The sequence below is a fragment of the Sapajus apella genome, unplaced genomic scaffold, assembly GCF_009761245.1.
Source record: "Sapajus apella isolate SASKATOON/1434 unplaced genomic scaffold, GSC_monkey_1.0 scaffold39, whole genome shotgun sequence".
In the NCBI taxonomy this organism is placed as follows: domain Eukaryota; kingdom Metazoa; phylum Chordata; class Mammalia; order Primates; family Cebidae; genus Sapajus; species Sapajus apella.
The window spans coordinates 460,393-470,209 of NW_022436979.1; positions in this window are offsets into that span (position 1 = coordinate 460,393).

Genomic DNA, 9,817 nt, shown 5'->3' on the forward strand with positions numbered 1-9,817 from the left:
TGTCTTTTGGTTCCATATGAAGTTTAATGTGCTTTTTCCAGTTCTGTGAAGAAAGTCATTGGTAGCTTGCTGGGGACAGCATTGAATCTATAAATTACTTTGGGCAATGTGGCCATTTTCATGATATTGATTTTTCCTAACTATGAGCATGGAATGTTTCTCCATCTGTTTGTATCCTCTCTTATTTCATTGAACAGCGGTTTGTAGTTCTACTTGAAGAGGTCATTTACATCCTTCGTTAGTCGTATTCCTAGGTATGTTATTCTCTTTGTACCAATTGTGACTGGGAGTTCACTCATGATTTAGCTCTGTGTTAGTCTGTTATTGGTGTATAGAAATGCCCTTGACTTCTGCACATTGATTTTGTATTCTGAGACTTTGCTGAAGTTGCTTATCAGTTTAATGATATTTTGGGCTGACATGATAGAGCCTTTCTGATACACAATCATGTCGTCTGCAAATAGAGACAATTTGATTTCCTCTTTTCCTAATGGAATACATTTTATTTCTTTTTCTTGCCTAATTACTCTGGCTAGAACTTCCAATAGTGTATTGAGTAGGAGTTGTGAGAGAGGGCATCCTTATCTAGTGCCAGATTTCAAAGGAAATGCTGCCAGTTTTTGCCCATTCAGTATGATATCGGCTGTGTGTTTGTTGTAAATAGCTTTTATTGTTTAAGATATGCTCCTTCAATACCTAGTTTATTGAGAGTTTTTAGCATAAAGCGCTGCTGAATTTTGTTGAAGGCCTTCTCTGCATCTATTGAGATAATCATGTGGTTTTTGTCTTTGATTCTGTTTATGTAGTAGATTATGTTTATAGACTTGTGTATGTTGAACCAGCCTTGCACCCCTAAGGTAAATCCTACTTGTTTGTCATGGACAAGCTTTTTGATGTGCTGTTGCAATCAGTGTGCCACTATTTTATTGAAGATTTTTGCCTCTATGTTCATCATGGATATTGGCCTGAGCTTTTTTGTTGTTGTATTGAGTTTCTGACGGGTTTTGGTATCAGAATGATGTTGGTCTTATAAAATAATTTAGGAAGGATTTCCTCTTTTTGGATTGTTTGGAATAGTTTCAGAAGGAATGGTACCAGCTTCTCTTTATATGTCTTGCAGAATTCAGCTGCGAACCCATCTGTACCTGGACTTTTTTGGTTGGTAGACTATTAATTGCTGCCTCAACTTCAGCCCTTGTTATTGGTCTATTCAAGGTTTCAACTTCTTCCTGGTTTAGGCTTGGGAGGATGCATGTATCCAGGTATTTAGCCATTTCTTCCAGGTTCAATGGTTTATGTGCATATAGTTGCTTGTAGTAATCTCTGGTTGTAGTCTGTGTTTCTGTAGAATCAGTGGTGCTTTCCTCTTGATCATTTTTTATTGTATCTATTTGATTATTTTCCCTTTCCTCTTTTATTAATCTGGCTAGCTGTCTGTCTATTTTGTTGATCTTTTTAAAAAACCAGCTCCTGGATTTATTGATTTTTTGAAGGGTTTTTTGTGTCTCTATCTCCTTCAGTTCTGCTCTGATCTTAGTTATTTTTTGTCTTCTGCTAACTTTTGAGCTTTTTTGATCTTGCTCTTCTAGATCTTTCAATTTTAATGAAATGGTGTCAATTTTATATCTTTCCTCACTTCTCATGTGGACATTTATTGTTATATATTTTCCTCTAGACACTGCTTTAAATGTGTCCCAGAGATTCTGGTATGTTGTGTCTCATTCTCATTGGTTTCAAAGAACACCTTTATTTCTGCCTTCATTTTATTGTTTATCCAGTCAATATTCAGGAGCCAGTTGTTCAGTTTCCATGAAGGTGTGTGGTTCTGAGTTAGTTTCTTAATACTGAGTTCCAGTTTGATTGCCCTGTGGTTTGAGAGACTGCTTGTTATGATTTCCATTCTTTTGCATTTGCTGAGGAGTAATTTATTTCCAATTATGTGGTCAATTTTAGAGTAGGGGCAATGCGGTGCTGAGAAGAATGTATATTCTGTGGATTTGTGTGGGAGATCTGTAGATATCTATTAGGTTTTCTTGGTCCAGATCTGAGTTCAAGTCCTGGATATACTTGTTAATTTTCTGTCTCATTGATCTGTCTAATATTGACAGTGGAGTGTTAAAGTCTCCCACTATTATTGTGTGGGAGTCTAAGTCTCTTTGTCGGTCATTAAGAACTTGCTTTATGTACCTGAGTGCTCTTGTAATGGGCGCCTATATATTTAGGATTGTTAGCTCTTCTTGATGCATTGATCCTTTTACCATTGTGTAATGCCCTTCTTTGCCTCATTTGATCTTTGTTGGTTTACAGTCCAATGCATCAGAGACTCGGATTGCAACTCCTGCCTTATTTTTTGCTCTCCATTTGCTTGATAAATCTTCCTCCATCCCTTTATTTTGAGCCTATGTGTGTCCTTGCATGTGAGATGTGTTCCCTGAATACAGCATACCAGTGAGTCTTGACTTTTTATCCAATTTGTCAGTCTGTGTCTTTTGATTGGGGCATTTAGCCCACTTATATCTAACATTAATATTATTATGTGTGAATTTGATCCTGCCATTTTGTTGCTAGCTGGATGTTTTGCCCATTAGTTGACACATTTTTTTTCATTGTGTTGATGGTCTTTATCTTGGTACATTTTTGGAGTGGCTGGTACTGGTTGTTCCTTTCCTTATTTACTGCTCCTTTCAGGAGCTCTTGTAAGGCAGGCCTGGTGATGTCAAAATCTCTTACCAATTGCTTGTCCATAAAGGCTTTTTTTCTCCTTTGTTTAAGAAGCTTAGTTTGGCTGGATATGAAATTGTAGGTTGAAAGTTATTTTCTTTAAGGATGTTAACTGCTGCCACCCACTCTCTTCTGGCTTGTAGGGTGTCTGCTGAGAGATCTGCTGTGAGTCTGATGTACTTCCCTTTGTGGGAAACCTGATCTTTCCCTCTGGCCGCCCTTAGCATTTTTTCCTTCATTTCAACCCTGGTGAATCTGATGATTATGCACCTTGGGGTTGCTCTTCTTGAGGAATATCTTTGGTGTTCTCTGTATTTCCTGGGCTTGAATGTTGGTCTGGCTTGCTAGGTTGGGGAAGTTCTCCTGGATAATATCCTGAAGAGTGTTTTCCAGCTTGGATTCATTCTCTCTGTCACATTCAGGTACACCTATGAAACCTAGATTAGGTCTTTTCACATAATTCCATATTTCTTGGAGGCTTTGTATATTTCTTTTCACTCTTTTTTCTCTATTATTACCTTCTCATTTTACTTCATTGAGTTGATCTTCAATCTCTGATATCCTTTCTTCTGCTTTGTCAATTCTGCTATTGAAACTTGTGTATGCTTCACGAAGTTCTTGTGCTGTGTTTTTCAGTTCCATCAAATCAATTATATTCTTCTTTAAGATGTTTTTCCTAGTTATCATCTCATCTAACCTTTTTTCTAGGTTCTTGGTTTCTTTGCATTGGGCTAGCACATGTTCTTTTAGCTCTGAGCAGTTTATTATTCACTTTCTGAAGCCTGTTTCTGTCAATTCATCAGATTCATTCTCCACCCATCTTTGATCGCTAGCTGGTGAGGAGCTGTGATCTCTTGAAGGAGGAGAGGCATTCTGGTTTTGGGTGTTTTCATCCTTTTGCTCTGGTTTCTTCACATCTTAGTCGCTTTATCTACCTGTGATTTTTGCAGTTGGTGACTTTCAGATGGGGTCTCTGAGTGGACATCCTTTTTGTTGATGATGAAGTTATTTCTTTCAGTTTCTCAGTTTTTCTTCTAACAGTCAAGCCCCTCTGTTGCAGGACTGCTGGAAATCCACTCTAGACCCTGCTTGCCTGGGGATCACCCACAGGGGCTGCAGTACAGTAAGAGTTGCTGCTGGTTTCTTCTGTTATCTTCATCCCAGATGGTACCTGACAGATGTCAGCCTGAGCTCTCCTTTATAGGGTATCTCTTTGGATATACAGGTGTCGGTGAGTGGCTTGAGAATATAGTCTGTCCCTTATAGGATCTCAAGTCCTATGCTGGGAGCTCCATTGTTCTGTGCAGAGCTACTGAGCAGGTACTTTTAAGTCTGCTGCAGCAGAACTCATAACTGTCTTTTTTCCCAGGTGCTCTGTCCTAGGAATGTTAGCTTTATAAGTTTCTGACATGTTGCTGCCTTTTTTCATTGATGCCCTGCCCCACACAGAGTAGTCTAGTCACAGTCTACCAGCAGAGGTATTGCTGAGCTGCTGCAGGCTCTGCCCACCTGCTGTCTGAACTGCCTCAGTAGCCGTGGTCGCCCTTTCCCCCAATGAACTGAACAATCCTGGGTCCAACTGCACTTGCTGTAAAACTCTCAATCCAGAGCATTTCAGATTGCTTGCTTTGTGGTGATGGTTCCCACCAAGAGTGATCGCCTGGCTCCCTGTCTCTGCCCCATCCCTTTCAGTTGAATGGGCTACTCTGTCTCCTAGATGTTCCAGGCAACAGTTGAAAGGGCCACCCAGATTTGTGTGAGTTGCTGTGCACCAACCCAGCACTGGCTGAAACTACTGTGCAGAAAACTCGTGGTGCTTTTTGTCCTGGGAATCTCCTGGTCTGTGGGCAGTGAAAATTTGTTTGGAAATGCGGTGGGCACTCACCCTCTGTGTTGTTCTTGCTGGGAGCTGCACTCCAGAGCTGTTCCTATTCCACCACCTTGGATCCTCCCCAGTATATTTATTTCTATAGAATCCGTTTGCTTACCAGAAGCTCAAGTGACAGAATGGTTACATTTTCTAGGGCACCTCAAATTGCCTAAATAAAATAGATCTATATACTAGTGCATCATTTTGTAATAACTCAGTTCTCTGAAATAATATAGAAACAATAATATTTCCTCAGACTCCTTGGATACTATTTAAACTTAAAAAAACACATGAATTACTTGATACCTTGATGCTTTCATGAGTAATTGTCATAAAGGTAGATTCTCACAGTAAACAAGATATTATAGGAGCTAGTGTCTTACACTGTGAAGAGTGTAGATATACTGTAGAAATACTATGCAAATATATATAACTATTTCAAAAAATCCTTTAGCAGGTTTTTATCTTTGACTGGCTGTTCCAAATAATATGCATAAAAAAGACTCTCTTACAGATCAAAAAACAAGTAGCAAATCTACAGAGATTTATAGATACACAAAGTCTAGACTGACAAATCCAGAAAAAAGAAATACCATAGGGGAATGATTGAGTTGTGAAAAATCAACTTAGAAGGATACAATCTGGTAAAACCAGAATGACCCCCTACAGTGTCAGATAAAACCTCAAACTGTCTTTGGTTGGCATTTGTCTGCAAGGCAACCTTTAGGGGAAAATTGGTGTGGAAATGATGCCAATAAGGTAGTGTAAATCCTGCAGGTTGTGAGCAATAGAATCACCTGAGGGGTGAGTGTGTGCATGTGTGTGTGTGTACACACACATACACATGTGAATACATATGCAATTTTTCTCACCTGAGAAATATATACAATTTCATATATATATATATATATACACATACATATATATATATAGATAGATAGATATAAATAGATAGATAGATAGATAGATAGATAGATAAAAAGAGAAAGAGAGAGAGAGAAAGAGATGGAGGAAGGAGAAGAGACCCTTATGAACAGTAGAAGATAATTTAGAGGGCCTAAAAGGAGTGAGATTTTTCAGATCAATAGAACCTGGAGGTCTAGGAAAGACAGGTCTGGGTAGATCCATAGAACTGGATGCATAGTGCAAAGCTCTTTATATTTGGAGGATTGTTAATACCCACCAGCAACTAACTACTATAGAACAGTAATCAACCAAGTGGATAGGATGTCTTAGCCAATAGATCTGAGTCAGTTTCTATCCTCAGCCTCCAAGGTTCATGAATGGAATAGACATGTGGCAGAGATGGAGGCTATCCATAGGGCCAACACCTTGGATTTCTCTCACAAATTCTAATCCAGTCACTACCTCTGCTGAATTTTGATCCTGTCACAAGAAGATACTGAGGTTAAATCTCTGATATGGTGCCATATCTCAAAGAGACCAATAAGCTGTCTGATGGCAATTGAATTACATGGAATCTTTTCCAGCCAAGAAATAGCAATGATTATCTTGATCAGGACTGGTATTTACTCTTGATACAAATATTTCATATTTAACCTGCAATACTTCAGCCAACATCACTATTCAAGGGCTCACAGAGTATGTACTATTGACATGGTAACCCATATAACATCATAGCAATGATTTATTGGTGCCACAAAACCACAGGATTGAATAGTCCTGTTACAAAATGCACCACCCAGAAATGGCTGACTTAATAGAGTAGTAGAAAAGATTCTTGAAAACATAGCAGGAAACCAGCTTGGAGATGACACCTCAGAGAATAAGGCGCCATCGTTAAGGATAGGTAATAGACCATAAACAAATTGTTATTACGTCTTTATTTGCCCTCCATTGACAGACAACATGAGTCTGGGAACCATGGGTAGAGATAAAGGTAAGCTTCACTTTTAAAAACCAATTCAGGATATTTGTATTTATCCCACAACTTCTTAAACTTTATAAAACTGGATGGCCTGGTTTCCATAGAGGAGGCAAGTCTATGAAGGAGTATGGTCAGAGTCTCAATAATTTTAAATCAGGAGCTAGTGTCTAGTCAAACTAAGCTCTTCATTCCAGTAGGCAGGCAGGCTCCAAAATGAGTTACAATACCAGCAGGAGTAATTGAAATGGAATGTCCTAAGTATGTAGGCCTACTCCTTCTTAATAGGGCCAGGAAGGAATATTTCACATTTATATGATCTGCTGAGCATCTTTTGCTACTCTATGTACAGTGTTAAATGAAAATATTCAAGGACCACAGCTATATCCAGATAAAAACGTAAAAAACAGGCTCAGAGCTCTCAGTGATGTAGGTCTGTGTCACCCCACCAGGGAAGCCATGTCAACCGTGGAAGTGCTACCCAAGGGTGAGAGGAAAGTAAAATATTGGTAGAGAAGGGATATGATGAAAAAATACTATGGTTCGAGGATTAACGATAGCATTTGGAGCTGTAGTTTATCCCACTAAACCAACTTCTTCCAAAATGAAATTCTGACTAACTGGAGTCTTGTATAGAGGTTGCCCACTTGTAGTAAATGTAATGTGATGGGTGTGGTGGCACATGCCTGTAGTCCCAGCTACTCGGGAGGCTGAGGTGGGAGGATCACTTGAGCCCAGGAGTTCTGGGCTGTAGTGCACTATGCCCATTGGGTGTCTGCACTAAGTTTGGCGTCAATATGGTGACCTCCCGGGAGTGGGGTACCACCAGGTTGCCTAAGGAAGAGTGAACCAGCCCAGGTCGGAAGCGGAGCAGGTCAAAACTGCTGTACTGATCAGTAGTGGGATCATGCCGGTGAATAGCCACTGCACTCCAGCCTGGGCAACATAGCAAGATCCTGTCTCTTTAAAAAAAATTAAAAATAAAAAAATAATAATAATACATAAATAAAATGTAATGTGAGTGCAAGGAACAGACTGATGTAGAAGCAGTTCCCATTTTCCAGCTAGCATGCTCGTTCCTCAGTGGCTGTGTGTCCTGGCTGATGGCTTCTACCTGTGACCTTCTTGAAAGGAATTCCTCAGCTGATGGGGATCAACAACAGCAGGAAGAGCTGGGAAGTCACACGTTTCACCAGCAGAGTAGCCCCTCTCTGACTAATAAAGGACTACAACATTCAAAGCCCTGAATGAAATGGGGACCAAGTCTCTGTTGTAATAAAGGCTTCAGAATCCAATCTCTACCATGTGGATCAGGCCAGTACTAGAACGGAGGCCACATTCTTGCATAACTTCTTCGCCTCCTCCTCTTACTTTGTTCACTCACTTAACAGATTTTTTTTTCTTTCCCTGAAAAGCATTTCTCCAATAAATAATCTTCCTTTGAAATCTTGTCTCAGGTTTTGCCTCTAGAGTACTCAGTGTAAAACAGTGATAATCTGGATATAAATACTTACAGTATATGCTGCCTCTGTTTTACTATGCATCTTAGTCAAAGGAAAATAAAAGGTGATACCAAATTAACCTGACTTTGCCTGAATTAAGCCATTTTATGGCCAAAGACTAATGCACCAGGGTTGTCTGAAGACTTTTTTTAATGCCTGCCAATGATTGATTCCAGGTAATGATAGTTAATGTTTAGAAGTCAGCTTTGAGTAATAAGAGTTTAAAATATTGTCAAGAATTTAAAAGAGTATATGCAAATTAAGAAGCAATGAGGACAGATGAATAAACAAATTCCAGATAACATTTCTTAAAACTAAAACTATGACTTAGTAGGTGATTCTTTCCAGTTTTGTGGAGACAAATGGTCTATATTAAGATGTAAATGTTTTTATATTTCCCACAAAACAAATAGTAATTCTGCGGACACCAAGGAACCATGTAGTTTGAAACACGCTTCAAAGAATTGTAAGTTCATACCTAAAATATTTATTTAGAAAATTAATAGATTTTCTCCAATTTCAACTTTAGGTTACACACCAATACAGCTTTAGACAAACAAGTGAAGCAGAAAACCACAGTTTGTCACACTGACAACCATTCCAATAGCTCTGAAAAGTGTAGAACAAGACAGCTGACTGAAGTCACTACCATGGAGGCCAGATGCTGGTATTTCACATTCTCAATTTGAGTCTAGTTTTGTAAAATGGTATATATTAGGCTCATCCTTTCAAAGAAAGAACTAGGAGAAATATGAAAACGTTAAAATCTCAATACCACAATTACCAACCATAAATTATTTCTGCCTCATGTTACTTGAGGTCAAAAAATCAGCCCATGACAGTTCAAAAACAAATGAGTAGAAGGCCATTTGTTTCCACAAATCTGGAAAACAGCACTGACAAAAGATGTGTGAAATAGACTCAAATATTCATTAAGCAGTATGTAAATTTTTTAAGGCTATGGCCCTGTACACTAACCCAAGTTATTATGAAAATAAATTGTCCAATTAAATAAAATCACATATAAAATTTCAAACATGTATTTTGCATCAAAGGATTTTAATTCAATTAAATATTATATTAATTGAAAGGAAGTATAGTGACTCAGTTAATCTACTCAGGCACATTTTGAAATAAAACTTTAGTATAATTATTACTGCTCTACCCAGGATATGACTCTTCATTTTAGCAAAAATTTCCAATTTTGTGCTCATATTTATTTGCAGATCTCAGATATTATTGCTACAATCATATTTTTTTCATTCTATAGTGCATTATTCACTTCTCCAATCATTCATTAACTCAGCAAATATATACTGAAGCATAGTGAATATGTAATATGGTCAAGTACAGTTCAACAGTCTGTAAATGCACTGTAGAATGCTACAGATAGAAATCTCTACCCTCATGAGATTTATTATTTACTGAAAAGAGACAATAAAAAATTAATGACAGAAATAGTAATCTCGTTTAAGGGCTTATGAGAACAACAGAGCAACGAAGGCCAAAGGTGATGTCATAAAAAAGGAAGAAATGTAATTTTAAATAGTGTAGACAGACAGCCAAGTTTTGGGTTGATATTTGAATAAAGACCTGAAAAGATGAGAGTGTGAGCTGTAGGTTATTTGGAGAAAAGTGTTCTAATGCAAAGGTCCTGAGGAAAAAGTGTGTCTGGCAATATTAAGGAAAACGAAGGGGTTAATCATGCTGGAACTGAATGCTATCTCCCTACGTAAGGGAAATAGCAGCAGGTGAAGTCAGAGAGAAGATGCTGGTGTGTTGAGAACATGATCACATATCCTTCATGACTCATTTGAAGCTTTTATTTATTTATTTTTT